We start from the raw sequence: 17,827 nt of genomic DNA, 5'->3' as shown, positions 1-17,827 counted from the left end.
GAAAACATGGGAAGCTGGGACCGCATTTTGTTTCCATGGTTCCCGGAAACAAGGTTACGTTGCCCTCGAGAAAGGAGGATACTTGCGTCCCCTTCCTCGCGCGTAGTTTTTTTTCGCGGCGACATTGCCCCTGGCGTGATCACTATACCCTTGCTACATGGATTTTGACGCAAAATGTCAGAAATTATCGTCATTTTTGACCTTTTTTTACCATGTGTACCCTCAGTAGCCGCTGTTTTTCCTAAGGGCCTAGCAGTGTCTTTAGATGTAATAAAACTAGTGGAGAAGCAAATTGACGTCAGAAATTGATTGTTGATAAACGCAATAATTAGATAATTTCCCCACGCTTGCTTTAAAATTGCATCATACGTCATGGCTTGTTTGCCGAAAGTTTGATTTCAACGTTTCTCTTTCGACGTGCAATCCTTGACAACACCCCAAAGGAAAAAAAAAAGTGAAATAGATGTCAAAGAGTCCTCCCTAGGATTTAAGATCATGCAGTGGATTTTTTTTAACTTTCAATCATGATATTCAAATAATCGATTTTCTGCTGTTAGGGTTTTTCTTTACACGAAAACCTCCTGTGCGACATTCTGACAGTAACGCGGAACGTGAACTTTACACTCTCCTCATATATTGAAATTAATAGTATATCATTTCTAAGAAACTATTATAACAGCGACGGATGTGAATTTTTCTCTCCTGTGACAGTAACGCGGGAAGTAAACTTTCCTCTCTTTTTATCCATACTGAGATATCGTTTGTACGAAAACCCTGTGTGTGCTTTTGACACTATGTCGTAGTGTCTATGTGCTGTTCTAAAAGTCATGGACTTCTGTGTGGGAAAAAAACTCCTGGATTTAATCGCCTTTACCTACCACAATATGCCGAATGTACGAAACTTGCATCCCCATACTTTGTTTTGTGTTCGACCTAAAGGAAATGAGGTCTTTCTCTCTAGGTCATCTTAGCATGGCGATAAAATAACAGAGATAGGAAGTTTTGAAATTTGATATTGAAGAAACAAATTTCTACATCTTTTTATACGGAACGGGTGTCTTTCTGTACTGTTTCGCATGATCGGCTGATATTGGAGTTTCCCATGACAATTGCCACGGAAAGTGTTTGAATTTAATGGTCCTTTCCTAGAAAAGACTCAGTTGTGAGGGGAAAAATTAGCATTTTTTTTTTTTTAATTTCTGTTTTACGTTCAAGACTTTTGACAGAAAATTACTTTCGTCATTACGAATCCCTGCCAAATTTAGAGGGAAAATGTTTTTAAAAAATAGGAAACTAACAATCTTCTTTCTTTCTCGAAATTTTCGACGAACTGAACTTTGTGTAATTCATATAAAACGAAAACCAGTTACAGCTGGTAGAAAGCGAAACAGCTGGGTTTTTTTATTGGCAAGCAAGACGTATAATTTCGCTATATTGACCTACAAAAAAAATTGTTTCATACTTAGCCTCCCTCCAGAGATCCGTTCTCAAAATAGCTACAATCAACTCCGTCTCTCTTAACAGTCATCTCTGTAAGATGAATCGTATACTTTCCCCTCTGGGGACATTGTTTGTAGATAGTCTCTGCTGCTTTTCAGTCCTTTTCTTTACCTTTCGATAAGGGAGACACCTCTGTAGGGCGGATACGTAGTGACGATCCAAAAGCTAACCGTATTAGAGAGAACTGACTACAGCATTATATACATACTATATTAAAAAAAAAAAAAAACATTCTTTTTGGCTTATTACCTCAGGGTTAATGGTTTCAGGTTACCACGACTGTCGATCAGGCAGGCACCTCTCTCTAAGCCGAATAGAAGGTACGGTTTGCCAATAGACCATTTCCGAGTTTCAAACACTCTCACTTTCACACTTTCAAAACGAGGCTAAATGAAAAACCTTTCTTGTGAGATTGAGTTAAATTTGCTTGAGAATAAAATCTCATTTTCATATCAATGGCTTTGCACTTAGCCTCGCTTTGATACAGAGGCTTGGTGCAACTTGGAAGTGGCCCATTGTGCCCGTTTTGGTGAACGAACCTAGGTTAACTCAGTAGCATAGTCATTGTACATGTTGCAGGGGAAATCTTTGTCAGGTTAAATCAATATTCAACTCAGGTTGATTCCGGCCGAATTTCCTTTGTTTCCTAGCCCTAATTATTCATAGGAGACAAAGGAAATTCTGGTTTAACCTGAGAACAGATTTTACCTCCGACATACTTGTCAATACGTATTCAGCTTCAGCATGATATAACAAGGGCGTGTTCAATTCTTTTCTGACAGAAGTGAACAACTCACTGAATATCAAGTATTTTGCCGTGGAAGGATGAAAAAAACGTGACTTGGATGAAGCGGATGGATGATGACAGGTACTGTTCCAGAGCTCTTTCAGTAGCTTCAGTCTTACTAAACAACACCACAACAAAGATATCGTAGTCAATAAGGCTTTTATTTATAGACTGTAAAAAATAGCACTTGAGTGATTGTTAACAAAAATAGTGGTAACACTCTAGCTTGCGAATACAGCCACCTCACATAGCTCCCTGTCTTTGGGACGTTTCACGAGTGAGGTTTCTGCTGTCTCTCTCGGAAAACGTCCCCTTTTAATTCCCGGCTCCAAGCCTTTTAAATTAACACGCCTTTAAAACAAATACTAACTATACCTTGGGAAGACACGCATTATTTACAAACCTACATGTCATCTAAACTGTCAGTACAAAAATATAAACACTAATTTTCATTAGTGGCTTGATGACACATTTTTCATTAACAAAATGAAAAACAAAAACATAAAAAATCCAACAGGGGAAGTCGTGTCGGCGTTAGGCTGAAAAAAAAAAGGAACCTCGGTTACAGCCTATAACCAAACTAAATTAAGAAAGCAGGAACAATTTGAAAGACAGGTCAAGTGTATTGATATGTAGCGGTTAAAAATTGCCATCCTTTAGAAGAGTGTCGCCTTTTGGTTTTACCAACGTTGTTTTGTTTACTTCATTAGTCAGTAAAATAGCAGATTTCTTATTCACCTCTGGTTGCAAACTTGATGAGACATTTCTTATTAACAATAATAAAAAGAAGCCAAACATGAATCTGACATATGCTGAAAAAAAGGAACCTGGTGGGAGCCTACGGCCGAAAAAATTAAGAAAATAGCCAAAAATGACTTGAAAGAAGATCAAGGTCGTGTGCTCATTGACTTTGTTAAAAAAGAAATATATAACTTAATATCGATAGGAAACTTTACTCTTGGGGTATCTTAATAGATAATTTTAAAGAAGGTATTTGGCACAATTGATCATTCAATCTTACAGGGACAGCTTGTTCATTATGGCATTACAGAAGTAGTTAATAGGTGGTTTTCATCCTGTCTGACCAATCGCTACCAAAGTACACAAATAGGTTCTTGTATTTCTAAAAAGGCAAAAACTCTTTGCGACGTCTCTCAAGGATCATTCATAGGTCCTCTAGTATTTTTTATTCTACATCAGTGATACTGTATTTATAATTCAGCATATTATTTTACTCGCACTTAAAAATGACGTCGGAGAGGTCGAAAAGGTGTTGAGTGTCGTCGTTAACGTTAACTTTTGTCACAAAAAGAAAAATTAGGCGTCCATCTATTTGCTGATGATAATATTCTCTGTATGCTGATTAAAACATAAGATCTCTCGAGGATACCGTTAATGTGGCTAATGGCTAACAAAATTGCCTTAAATTAAACAAACCAAACTTCATAAAATTTTGTCCCTTTCAAAAAAGAGTCCATTACACAGTTGATCTAAAGATTTATGATTTCAGCCTTAATTTGTATGCTTCCCTAAAACATTAAGACCGGGTAGACCTTGCTTTGTGGCTAGATTTAAACCAGGTCTAACTTGGAAATATCAGTGATATTGGTACATGACATCACAGCAAAAATCAGCAAATCACTTTGCAACTTGGCGAGGTTAAGGCACCTCGTTCTTTCCTGCACTATGGCCGAGCGCTTTGGGGGCCAAGCTGCTTAATCTAATCTTAGTAAGAACCGGGTCTCACAAAAACGTGCCCTACGCTTAATAAGTTTTGCACCGCTTTAAGGTTGCTTTGTTAACTGCATCAATACGCAAAGTAAGAGATTCCATATGTACCTCTGGTATTGTTCTCCTTGAAGCTACGGTCAAATTTGCTGACCTGAGAGAGATGTAAAACCGTGGGTGAGCAGAGCGCAACGATTTGTTTCTAAGTTCAAGTGTTAACTAGAATACTACAACTTCATAGGACTTTTTTTTGGCGCAAACTAAGCGTTATTAGAGAGCTTTAGATTCTTAGACGAGGACGACTACGAAAACGAGATTTTCTCTATACCAAGTAGTGCGCGCGTGCGAACCAATGTCATCTTGGCGGGAAAATGTGATAATCGTCGTCATTCTGTTACGAGTTTTAGCGAGAATGTCGTAGTGTCGTAGTTATCAAATGTTAGAAGTTTTATCTTTTTGCGATCGGTAGAGGGCTTAACCTCCTTTAACAAAGATAACAGTGCTGCTTTAAAAAACAACTAAGTCAATTCTCGTACTCGTAGTCGCTCTCGTCCTCGAATCTAAAGCTCTCCACTGACGTACTATTTTCCGCCATTGTAAACAGGTGGGATTGGTCTCGCTTCTCCCAGTAACCATATTACCTTGCAGCATTTCTCATGATATTCCTTGTCAGCGGTTTACTGTTACCTCACGTGGAGTCTCGGTCTCACGGTCGAACGCGCCTCCGTAATCTTTAATTGGTTGTGACGAGTTACTTAAACGGGGTACTGTAGGAGTGCGTACAGGTTAGCATGTACTTAGAAGAAATGGTGCGTTGTCTGTTGTAGGGCTTATAGAAGGCTCGATTGTTAAATTTTTCAGCGATTTTTATGTTTCTTACCTGATTGAGCTCGCGTGAACATACATGTAAGCCGTTCGGTTCTCGTTGGTCCTCTAGTAAGGTAGAAAAATCAGTATTATGTTACTGTGATATACGCTGGAAGGAGTTCCAAGGGGAAACTAAATTGATATGTGATAGAAGGAGCACTTTCATAATATGATATACCGTATTTACATCTCATGGAAGTAACAAACAGTCAAAAGATTGTAAAATTCAGTCCGTCAACCAGAAATTCAGTCTAGTTTGTGACTTTGGGTGATTGGCGTTGTAATGTAGCGTTGGTCTTATTTAAATTTGGTTTTTTAATTGCCGTACGGGTGGTCCCTTTCAAGTTTTAACTCTCTTGCTCTGCTTACAAAAACATTAAAACATGCACGACTGATAATAATGATAATAATTGCTCAGTGCAGTTTAAAGTACATGTACGTCTACAAAAATAAAAAATAATATTATATAGTCACTGATAAAAACCACACATGATGTCCAACTGCGATTTAGATTTTTGATTTCACATGGGCAAATTCTTTGGCCATTGTCCTATGCCCAACTGTTATTTGCAGTCTAAAAATCAACTGCAATGTAATAATGCATGCATGTACTGGAACATTTGTTGGATGGTACAGTTGAAACTATTGAGGTGGCTCTGTCATTAATGTAGGCGCTTTAGAGCAAAATGATGAAAGAACCTTTCATCATAACTTTTTTTATACTTGGGGAAGAACTGCAGATTACAGTCAGTAATAATATGACACAATTCTATTTTACTGGTGGTAAATATTTTGTACGAAATTAGCACTCAAGTGGGCCCTTCTGTTCAAAGAAAATGGCGTCTAGTAAAAACTTTGCAGATATTTTTTACTGAAATTTATGGTATCAGCTTTTATTGATATAAGAAGTTCATGTACATGTATGCCATATATAATCCATCATACATTCTTTTTTAGCATTATTTTTTAGGATATTCCTAAACTTTGAAATCTAATTGTACATGAAAGTAAAAGTGTACAATTAGCTCTACAGTATGAAATACATGTAGTTCATTGTTTTACAGCCTATGCTGTACTGTATACATAATGTTGTGGACCCAATATGAGTATATTTGGAAGTGCTATACAAGACACCACCCATCTTGAGAGCTGGGAGGGCAAAACACCTGTGAACAATTTGTGACAAAAGACAATGAAGCTTGTACTGTCAGACAAACCGCACGCACAGGAACATTTAAATTTCATACTTTTTTAATATCTACTCATAGAGAGGAAGTATATCAATTTTTAAAACATCTTTTTAGTAAGAACTTATTTTTGTAATGAGGGTAACATTTGACAGTAATAAAACTGATAAACTAACTTGGCCCTCAAAATAAAACGTAGTTAAATAATATTATTATAATAAAAACACAATATAGTCTGCAAATAAAAACCCAGAAGTGCCTTTACCATTATTGCATAATAAGAAAGGTAAAAAAGATGATCTTAATAATAAATAAAAATACCATATACATCTCGAATATAAAACTAAAATTGATTTATAGTGGGGAACATCAGTCTTAAAGAGTGTTCAGCTCTGTCTGTGTTCAAAAATTTTTACCACTATTTTAATTTAAATGTATGTACATCTATTGTTGCTAACAACAGTTGGCGATGGTCACTCCTTCAAGATAAAAATAATCATTAGAAAGTGAGGAGCTTAACTCAAAATAGGTGATAAGGGAGAGAGGTTCTTTTTAAATCCCATAGAAAACAATTTTTCGGTTCTGTACCCAATGATCATGGGAAACCATCAATTTCAATTTTTTGGGTCCACGAAAATTCATGGAACCCACCTCAATTTTTTCGAAGTCTTTTTTTTTTTCTTGGCACTGGATAGAAGATGTAAACCAGTAATGTGCAGTGCACTTTGGGAACTATTCAAGATGGTGGACAATAGAAAACTGATAGATGCTAAACATCCTTTTAGTTTCATTAATAAGCCAAGTCATAACTAAAGAATTGTTCTACTACTTAAGAATCTGAGTGGAAAAATAGCGAACTATTGATCCCTAAGGCTGAAAATGTCACTGGGAAACTACAACAACAACAACAAAGCCTGGGGAGAGGATGCTGGGAAAGAAAGTGGCTGAAAAAACCTCATGGACTGAAAAAACCCAGCAAGAAAAAAAAGTGAGCACACCAATGAATCACATGATCGATGTAGCGAGCTACTGGGCATGCGTATGCCAAAAGACCGCTGACCTCAGGCACTTAAGGCGGTCAGCATTAGATCCCATCGGCCGTAGCCCCTTTCTCCCCTTATGAAATTTACAAAAGGTAGAACTGTTTTCTGCTTTTATATCACACTTAGATGATATTTCAAGCTGGAAAAGTTCATGAAAGTGCAAGTCTCTTCAATTTGAAAGGAAAAAAATGGATATGAAGAGAGCGGTAGGATTTGAACCCACGATCTAGAAAACCTACCAGGCTAACCACTAGACCACTGCGGATTTGATGGCTGAAGGGGAAGTAATTTAAGTACAATCCGCATCAACCCCAACCCTAAAAAAGAACCCAACCAGTTTCGAAACAGTGTTTAACCCTAATCAGTAAAAGCAGTGCTTAACCCTTATACATGAGGAGGAAAACTACGCTGTGTAAATTTCATGAAGTGTCCGAAGGGGCTACGGTCGGTGGGATCTTATGATAACCACTTAAGGTACTCTTAGTTGTTAACTCCTTTAAATTGCAATTAAATGCAAAATAAGAGGTTGTTAAAATTACCACAACACACACACTCACTGTGAATGCATGGTAATATTATGGGGGGAAGGGAATTTTTAAGACTGACTTGAGTGGCAATAGTGTAAGTAAATTATCTCTCTTTTGAAAATGAGAACATTTAATTTCCTTAAGTGATAATGTGGATTTTTTGTTACCTTCCTTTATTTCTTTCCCCAGACACCTACAATAAAGTAGTGAAATTGATATAATAATTTATGTAGTGCAATCTGTGTCCTACTGGTGAATTAAAATGCAAACAGCAGTGGGCTCAATTTTGGTTTCTGGGAAACTGCCCACCTACCCCTCCCCTAACCCAATATTTTGCCCCAAGTGAGAAGCAAATGTTATGCACATTTTGATCTAAGAATATATGGACCCATAACCCTAGATAAGATCAAAGAGTTCAGATCCCTAAATTGAGCTGTTTGCCATTTGGGTTATCTGATTAGTCTGATTAGTGAAGGCCTACTGATCTATCTTATTTTCAACAATTTCCTAGAGCTAGTGTTGGAGTGGGTGTCCTTGAGCCCATTGCCAACACAGAAGGAAAGACACTTATCTCTTAACAAAGCAGCAACTTGCCTTCTCAATCACCTTTTTAGTTAGGTCATACATGTACATGAATGAATAAAAGCTAAGAGTGAAGTCATTTTTATACAGTAAGCTTAATTAGTTTTGCACAGTTTGATCTAAGAATATATGGACCCTTAACCCTAGATGAGATCAAAGAGTTCAGATCCCTAAATTGAGCTGTTTGCCATTTGAGTCATCTGATTAGTGTAGGCCTATCGATCATCTTTTAATCAATATTACCTAGAGCTATCGTTGGACTGGGTTTCCTTGGGCTCATTACCGACACAGAAGGAAGGACACTTATCTCTTAACAGAGAAACAATTTGCCTTCTCAATCACCTTTTAGTTATCAAAGTCATCACACTTCAAGAAACTGACATAATTTACCCTCATCTAGAGTGTAAGACAACTGGCCTGATACCAGATGAGGTGTTAGGCAGGGGTCTTACAGGATTGTACAGCTGTAGTTTAAACTAGTTGCCATTTCAGTCATCAGATAATTACAGTAACTTTATAACCTTCATTAACAAGTAATGGTAGCATACCTTACAGCTAAAAGAGTTAAAGTTGCTGTGTTAACTATTTGAAATCATCTCAATCATAGTACATACTATTGACTTTTAACTACTCAGTGGTGTTAATAATATAATATTAATATTAGTCGTATAATAACTATTGTAAGTACCTCTAGACTGTCTGGAACACTGTTTCTGTAATTAAAAAGTATGCAAAGAATATGGTCAGAACACAAACTTCAAATTTCATTGATTCCTAAAGTTCCTTTCGTAAGAGCTTGCTGAAGCTGTTACTTTTGATGATAATTTATTCGTTGTCATTTCTCTGTCATTGTGTTAAATTTTGATTTACACTAGAACTTCTGACTGAACCTACAACTCTTTAACAGTTGCCGGAAAAATTCTTATTTAGAGTTTGCATAAAAATGCAAGTAGTGTACACTTAAACACTACTGAATTACTGCAGTGGGTATTGAAACGTCAGAGCAAATTAATGCAAAATTAGACGCGTGTTAACAGGTGGTGCTTTGCAGCATTGAAACTCAGACTTACCCATTGTCCAGTAAAAGCTGAAAGACCTATAGAAACAATCATGTCATTATTAAATGTCGAAACTGTTTCAGGAAAATATACATCAGTTCAATGAAACAGGATTGGTATGTAGAAAAAGTCTAGGACTCTCTTGATTTTCATTTTTGTGACAGTTGAAATTGTTAACAACAGAATAGCTAGTTTGGTGATTAAATTACAATTTGTTTAGCTATAAAGTTCTAACTTTGGAGGTTGTGCACGAAATCTAGTTATGTCACCAGTTAAATCAACCTCTTCAGCAGGTCTTTCACATAGTACTATTTATTTAGTTGTGAAGTCCTAACTTTTGAATCTGTGGACATAATCTAGTCATGTCACCATTCAGATCAAATCTCTTCGGCAGTACTTTCTTACGATTCTGATTTGTAGTATTTTACCCACTGAAGCTTGGAATGTTCTTAAGTTTTCCCCCTGGCTAATCATCAGAGTGGAAGAGTTAACGTCTTGGCTATTGTGCCGAACTAACTCGGTTCTAGGGTGCGAATTTACAAGCATGAGAATTCGATTTGTCGGAGTTATCAGTTTAGGATTTGTTCAAATATCCTATGAAAGCAAACCTGAATGGGGGTGGCGCAACAAGACATCGTTAAATATGATGTATCTGATGTGTTTGGACAGTCTAATTTGAATTGACAAACTTCACTTACGTTCATGCTCTGTCCTGAGGCCATATCCCAATTTCCTACGAAAATCAAGAAATGTGATTACAAATTACTTAAGTAAAATCATTGCATTGTGTGTGCAGCATCAAGGCTTCTCTGTTATCAAATAGAGCTAGTACTACTTTACATAGCAACACAATGAACTTTAATTTAAAGCATTGCCTTTGTCATGATGGTTTTTAGAAACGCGATTTCTCATTACGAAGCCTTTTCGCTAGTAGTGACAAATACACTTAGGGAAAGTATTCGATGCAGGCTGAGTTGTTTTGAAATGTACTTGATCGCAAGCACAAAGTATTTTTGCGGTCTGGTTTAACTTTTACCTTTTGGCCTCACATTCCCCTCTATCTTGCCTGACTTTTAACTCTGTTGGGCTTTTTGATGCTCTCTAAATGTTATTTGATTTAACTTAGGTATATTTGAAATCATCTACATACAATAATTCGGAAATGCCTCGCCCACTTTCCGCCTTCACTATACTTATAGCGCCGGAATAAGGACTCGTTTTTAGTGTTTGATTTCGAAGCAACTGTTGAATAATCACGCAATCGCTCCCCGTTAAAATTGGGAAGATTTTAGTGAGCTGCATTTCCAGTATTATCGTCTAAACTGTTCGGATGGTTTCAGATTTGTGATATGACTGACTCAGTCGCAAAGATTTGCGGAATGTTGCATTTCCATTACTTGAAACAAACTGGTACTTTGGTGTACATAATAAGACCCTTACCTGTCGTAGAATCCGATTGTTTCGAAGGAACCCACCTTTTTTGCTATCTGACGGGAAAATAACTTAAATCTCCGTCGACTTGACCAGCTCGAAACACGTGGTGCAAGACGTCTCAACTTGATTTGGGAACATTTATGCTATTGCGTTGATGTCATGTCTGATTTGTTTCGTGATTGGTGGTTCGTGATTCGTGATTCGTGATTGATTAAAAAGATTTACCTTATTGGTCTAAAGAGATAATTGGGTAGTATTTTCTAATTCAGTCCTAATGAGCAACGATCAGCCTTTTGCAATCTCTTTCGACACTTCCCTTGCAGATTCACGTTATCGAAGCCATAGTTTCTATTGAGGGAGTGAGCATAGTCCCAACTAAATACGTTACGTGAGGCCACTAGCTTCCTCTATGGAGAGTAGCAAATAGCATCAATGGAAAATGTATACTGCTCGGTAGAGTTGTTTTGTTTAACTGTATCGATGTAGGTTTTTGACTACGAATTTATAGTCAGAGCTACGACAAGATATCTGCAATCTTTCCTTATTACGTTTTCGGCAATATTTTAATCCAGCGGCTCGTATTTGGGGCAAAACAACTACGTATTCTACCACTCGATCTGTCACTAAAATATGAGCCCGTCACGCAAGTATGAGCAACATAAAATCAGCGGTTAAGATCATTACCAAACGGCCTGGATATAAGACGCACAGAATGCGATGTCCGGATTTCCTAGCGATGAGACCTTAACATACACCGTTTCCGTGTACGGGAAGGGTAAATTAGCCGTACGCGTAGCCATAGATACGGGTAAATTGCCTCTTACCAGGGAGAAACGCGTAGGCTACCGTGTAGAATGGTTACATGGCCAGAATTTAATTTCACGCACGCGCGGTAGCAGTGAACACAATGAAAATTTTATAAAGAAATGTGGGATAAGTAAAATAATTTGCGATACAGCGTGTCGTGCGATATACTTGAACACTAGGACGCGATTGATACTGAAAGGTTGACTTATTTAGATCTTAGTTTTGACAAACTTAAACTCCTACCTTTAAATCTCGAGCTTCCCAGAATGGAAATAAAAATACGAAAAAATTACAAGCGTCTTCCATATGATTCTATTGCAAATAGAGCACTGCCACCTTGATTAACCTCTTTTCTTCAGTAATTAATGACAATTCCGCTGGAAAACTCTCAGAGGATGCGATTAAATCTTCAAGCACAAAGTCTTGTGTTTCTATCGTGAGTTTTTTTGTCCACTGAAAAAGCATATTCTTCCTTCCCACGTGTAAAGAATTTGGAGTTAATTCTATTTAAAAATACGCTTCTACTACACGCCTTAAATCCAAGACCTTCGCTCTACAATATCTCGGCCAAAAATCATCTAAATTGTCTCAAAAGCCTCTTGTTCGAAAGCCTATTTCTTTGAGTTTTCGTCGCCATTTTAGGTTGTGGCAGTATTTTTGATCAGCGGCTTTTATTGGACTATAAACAACTGTGTATTTGACCACTCGAACTTTCAGAACATTATGAGCCCGGGAATCACAGTAAAACCAGCGGTTAAAACCATTGCGAAACAGGCTGAATGTAAGTCGAGCGAAATTTGACGTGCGAGGTTTCTGGACATGATGCCATTATCACGTCTGGGAAGTAATGGTTACCTTTTACAAAACTACGAGGTAAACATGTTCGCTTACCTGTACCCGTTGGCTTAATTGAATTATACTTTCTAATCGTATGGTGTGCGCATTGCACCAGTCAAATTTTCGACCTTACCGCTTCAAAATTTTCGGTTTTCGATTTTAGCGTTGAAATTTTCGTACAATTAGCGTGATTCCGTGTGAACGGAACACCTAAACGCACGAATTTTCGACCGGTCGAAAATTTGTCCGGTACCTAACTTGTTGTTTTTGTTGTTATTTTTTGATGGTATCGTTGTCGTGGCCGTCATAAACAGCAGCAGCAGTAGAAATTGAGCGCTTTTTTCACTCGACTTCTGCCATGATGGCATCGGACGAACTTTCGACTAGCTGAAAATTCGTGCGTTCAGGTGTTCTGTTTACTCGGAAACACGTTAAAAGTACGAAAATTTAGACGTCTAGCCGTTCAAAGTTCGTGTGATCAGAGCATATTGAGCACAGAATATATTGAACCATCGTGTGAAGGAAGTGGCCGGTCAAATTTCTTAGCCGGTCAAAAATTCGCCCGATACCGTGAGAACGTAGCCTATGTTGGGTTTGGCCAGAAAGCTTGTCATTGCATTTTTTTGTCCTGATGGGAGTAATAGTGTGATACCAGACGGTGAAGTCTTTTTTCCGCTTTATCCATCAGATGTGTTGCAATGTGAGATGTGACAGTTATTGCGATCTGGGAAGCATCAGTTTTATAGGCCACTTCCGAGTTCCAAAAACTCTCACTTTCAAAACGAGTGCACTTTCTTGTCAAAATGAGTTTTATTTGCAAGGGAATAACAAATCATTTTCATATCAATAGCTTCGCACTAGCCTCGCTTTGAAACAGAGGCTTGGTGCAACTCGTAAATGACCTATTTTACTTACCATGGCTCCAGAGGTCCGTTCTTAAATGTCTACCTAAAATCCACTCTATTAACAAACACTTCTGTAAGATGAACGTTTCCCTTTAACGGACACTCGTCATAGATGGACTCTGCTGCCCTTTATTCATTTTATTTGGCTTATGATGAGTCTGTTACCTCTCTAAAAAGATACGTTGCGATTCCAAAGGTGTCCTTCTCATAGGGAGAATTGACAAACGTGTAATATCATAAACTGAGTTCATGGTGTGTTTTTTAAAAAGATACTCCGGCTCCCAGGGCATATTTTACTGTGCCTTCTGGTTTGATGCCCTAGGGTTACTGATGTTAATCCTCAGACTATCAATAAAGCAGGCACCCCTTTCTAACCTGGACACCTGTACCATTCGCAGTAGTGCCCACCTCAGTAAGCTAATCCGGGAATTTGATCTCTGTCGTAAGTGTACTCGTCACTACGTAGTCAGCTAAAGCATGATATAATAAGGTCGTGCTTAATTTTGATTTTTCCACAGACATGAACAATTCACCGAATGTCAAGTTTGTTTGGTGGAAGGAAAATAAAACTTTAAAAGTCTGCATCAGTGGAAAAGCGGAGTGGATGATGCCAGGTTTTGTTACGGAACTGTTTCAGCGGCTTCATTCTCACTGAACGACACCACAACAAAGGTATCGTAGTCTATAAGGCTTTGGGGAGCTTAAGCAACTACGACGACAACGAGAACGTCAAAAAACAATTGGTTTTATGAGCAAAACGACTGCTCTACGCGTGCATCATGCTTTTTGGTACATTTCTATGACGTCCACTGCACTACTACGACGTGAAACCTCCCAATGCGACGTTTTATGGAGAACGTGGACATACGACAACAAATTTTCCTTTCTCTATTTGAACATGGATAAAGCCCTTAAGAATTCAACTCCTGGAAAAGTTGTCCACATATGACGAATTGAACGGTTCCAAATAGACGCGATAAAGTTTGAAAGGACGCAAAATAATTTTTTTAGTGATATTTTCACCGCTGTCGTGGTCGTTGTTGCCTAAGCTCCCTTTTTATTCATAACCAACAACGCTTACACTGTAAAAATAACAATGTAGCGCCGACTGCCGGTTGCTAGCTTGAGGATACAGCCGCTTCGCATAGCTCCTTGTCTTTGATACGTTTCACGAGAGAGGCGTCTCGGCTGTGTCTCTCGCCAAACGTCCTCTTTTAATTTCCGGCAACAAATTCAGATCTAGAATCGGTATCGACACCCCTAGTCTTTTAAGTTAAGGCTTTAACAAGCCTAACAAATCCGAACTATACCTTGGACAAACTGTCAGCTCAAAAATATAAGAACTAATGGTCAATGGTAGAAGCGTCAGAAGCGGTACAATGGACGTGTATCCCCACGGGCGCTTACGTGCGGTTCAGGGGCGAATGGGTTAAGCCAAAGCCACACATCTGCTTCATGAGCAAATTCATTTGATCTAAATAAGAGTTCAATGTAAGGCTAACCCTTTTTGTTTTCTTTTTAGTTGGCATATCCAGAGCTGTTGTACGAGCTCGTGACAGGATCTAATAGTATCCACCAGAAAGTTGGCAGCAGTTGTTACTGCAGCAGTTCGTAATGTCAGAACTGACAGGTTCTCGCGTCAAGTGCACCCCGCTGCAAGAACCTTCCAAGCTCTACGCATACTCGTAAACGACGAGTTGAACGAACTTCAGTGCGCTTTAAAGCAGCACATAAACTTCTTCTTAACTCTTCTTTCTTGTGATTTCCTTTCATGCGCTAGAGGACTCGATTGTCAGACATCTCTTCAAAGAAACGCATTCAGAAAAGAGCTACTTGCGTTCGAGAACAAATGTTACGGGTAAAGTCAAGACAAGTACATGACTACCCCTCCATAAAAAGGTCATTTACCCCTTGGATGAAGAGGTTTACCTTAATCCCCGCTCACGTTCAGCCAAGCTACGGGCGGCTGCAAAAGCGGCCAATTTGGTTCTGGATTTGACTGAACTTACAAACTTGTTGGACAATAACACTGGACAAACCTTCCATAATGGCATATCACCTTTATGAAAATGTGTTCGAGTCTTAAATTTGCTTTTGTATTTTTTTCTGTGACGTTATTTTGACCCATATTTTTTCTGGAATTACCCGGTGAAAAGTCAGTGAATATTTTTGAAGAGTATAAAGAAACTGAGGACGACTCTTTGCAAATTGTATTTTTTTGAAGAAGAACAAATGAAATAGAGGGTTTGTAAGTCTTCTTGTTATAATTTGAGGAAACCTGTGGAAGGTTTGAAACAAAGAAATTTGAAATAGAAATGAAAAATACTATCTTGTTCAAATTTTTACAGACTGATAAACAGTTCGCTTCTTATATTATTTTTATTGTTTGTCATGTCTTGTATTTTTAAGTCTAAAACGTAAAATGCTTTGCTTCATGGGTATGCCAGGGCACCCCAGAGCAAAAACCCGAGATTCTTTTTTTAAATACTTTATGTCCAATCCTCACTAACTGGGTAAAAGAATATGTTCCACGAGTTCTGCAGCGTCCTCTAATGTACTGTATCATCATCTACACGTTTTCGACAAACCAATTAACGTTTTCGAAGCTTTTATCGATAACTCAATTGAAATAATTAATTGACTCATACTCTGCTTAATTACCTGTATTCCTGTAATGAAGCCACATAACTCTTCAAACTCTCCAATTTCATTGGACCCCTTCATCTCACATCTCGCATCGTAAGTAGATAAAAATAAAGTGAAATACGCTTTTATTGGCACTAAGTAAATGCTATTGAGACCACACTTCCTACGTGAACGTGAATAAAAATCTAAACATTGTGCCACTATCCTTCGACGAAGTTTGACGCACTTCGATGTAGTTAAGGTGTAGTTTAGAGGTGTTCACGTTGTAGCTTTGCAACAACAACCGCAAAGAAGAACAAAAGAGTGTGCTGCACGTGCAAAGTTGTTTCTTTGCTTATACCTTATTATTATTATTTTGCCGTTCTTGTTGTCGTCGCCGTTTAGCATTACCCTTTTTTTTTTGTTTTAGTATATTATAAGTATACTTAACATTAACGATAGCTTCGCTTTTAGCCCTGGCTAAATCTATACATTAAAATATCCTTTTTCGCATCTCCATTTCATCACACCCTGCCCACCCGCTCGTGAACAATCTATAATGTTTCGGGAATTGTGCCGGTAGCATTTTTGACTGCCCGTATTTGGTAGTGTGCTTCACAGCCGTTCTTTGTGTCGTCAAGCAACGGAGGAGCATTGCGTGAATACACAAAGAACAGCTGTGAAGCAGACGGAATTGTTTTAGTCTGGTTCATAGTCCTCTAATCGAACTGTAAGATAAATGACACGGATATATCAGGCACCAGGCACGCAAAGTATATCAAATGTCTGAAGACTCGTGCTCTGTTGCTCGAGTATCTTTGTACCGTAAAAGTCAGGTACCACTTTCGTATACCATTTACCTTTCGTATACCATTTATTGACAAATGATCACCCCTTTTTACATACCTAGTTTAGAAGTTTGCATCCCCCAGTTTCACGTCCTGTAAATTCACTTTCCTTTAAATATGAATAATTACAAACCTGAACTTTTTGTCGACTAAATGCATCGGTTAACTCTTTAGGGCCTTCATACAGACCAAAATGACATGAAAACATTAATTCTAGTCTCAAAGTCTAAAATTTTAGTCTTGTAGCTTTCGACTGTATCGCACAGTCTTCATCAGCAATAAATACTCAGTGTTTCCACGAAAGGTACAAGACTAAAATTTCAAACTTCGAGAGAAGAATTTATTTTTTGAAGTTTTATTACCAAGGTGAAGAATGAACATTAAGGAATTACCAAAATAACAGAAATCCAACCCTTTCATATACCTGAAGCCTGAAAAAGGTACCCATTATATAGGCCATTATAAGAAGTACCCCCCGGAGAAAGAGTTCCTCTTCGAAGCACCCTACCGTAAACGGCGAGCAAAAATCGTTCAAAGTCGCTCAAAATATCACGTCTATGGCAAAAGAATGAGATTAGGGAGAATACGGAAAGACAGTTTTGAGCGACGCACGTCAACCTCTTGCCTTTTAATTTGACTTGACGCTACCGATTTTGTATTGCTACGTGTCTGTTCTCTTTTTGAGACAATTTCGATTTGCCCAAAAATGTGGGCAAAACTAGTGCCCCTCCCAAAAATAAAAAAAAGTGCACTTCGCTCAAAAACATTTTTGCTTTCTCTAAAAAAACGCAGGTGAGGTTGTGCAACGTTTTCATTTAGTATTGATCCGTGTATATATTTAGCGATCCGATACATATATTAGCGTTTGAAATTACAAACGTTTACACAATAGATCGACTGTGTGGGCACCCTTTGTGTCACCAAAAATTTCACACTTACATGAGTATAAGAGAGTTAAACCGCGCGACACGGAATCTATTTACATTGATTAATTCATGTCAAAAAATGCTCGATTTTTGTACCACAGCGATGATGCAAAGTTCTAAACTAGGTATGTCAAAGGGGTATCATTTGGTAATAGAAGGTTTACGA

General features: G+C 38.0%; 1 long non-coding RNA gene across 3 annotated transcripts in view; it reads left to right on the top strand.

Annotated features, from left to right (window-relative positions):
* LOC140942262 (uncharacterized) overlaps positions 1-16,004 on the top strand; it is a 43,178-nt gene extending 27,174 nt beyond the window's left edge. For 2 of the 3 annotated variants that reach the window (XR_012166519.1, XR_012166518.1), the window contains one exon: positions 2,283-2,424. This is a non-coding gene — a long non-coding RNA (uncharacterized lncRNA). Of the gene's footprint in view, positions 1-2,282; positions 2,425-13,780; positions 13,935-14,784 lie in introns of those variants that run through there. The other variant, XR_012166520.1, reaches the window with a different exon arrangement.
* The last annotated feature ends 1,823 nt before the right edge of the window (positions 16,005-17,827 follow it).

This window comes from Porites lutea, chromosome 6 (assembly GCF_958299795.1).
Source record: "Porites lutea chromosome 6, jaPorLute2.1, whole genome shotgun sequence".
NCBI classification, from domain to species: domain Eukaryota; kingdom Metazoa; phylum Cnidaria; class Anthozoa; order Scleractinia; family Poritidae; genus Porites; species Porites lutea.
The sequence above is the reverse complement of the archived record's forward strand: the minus strand, read 5'-3'. Positions and strand labels throughout refer to the sequence as shown.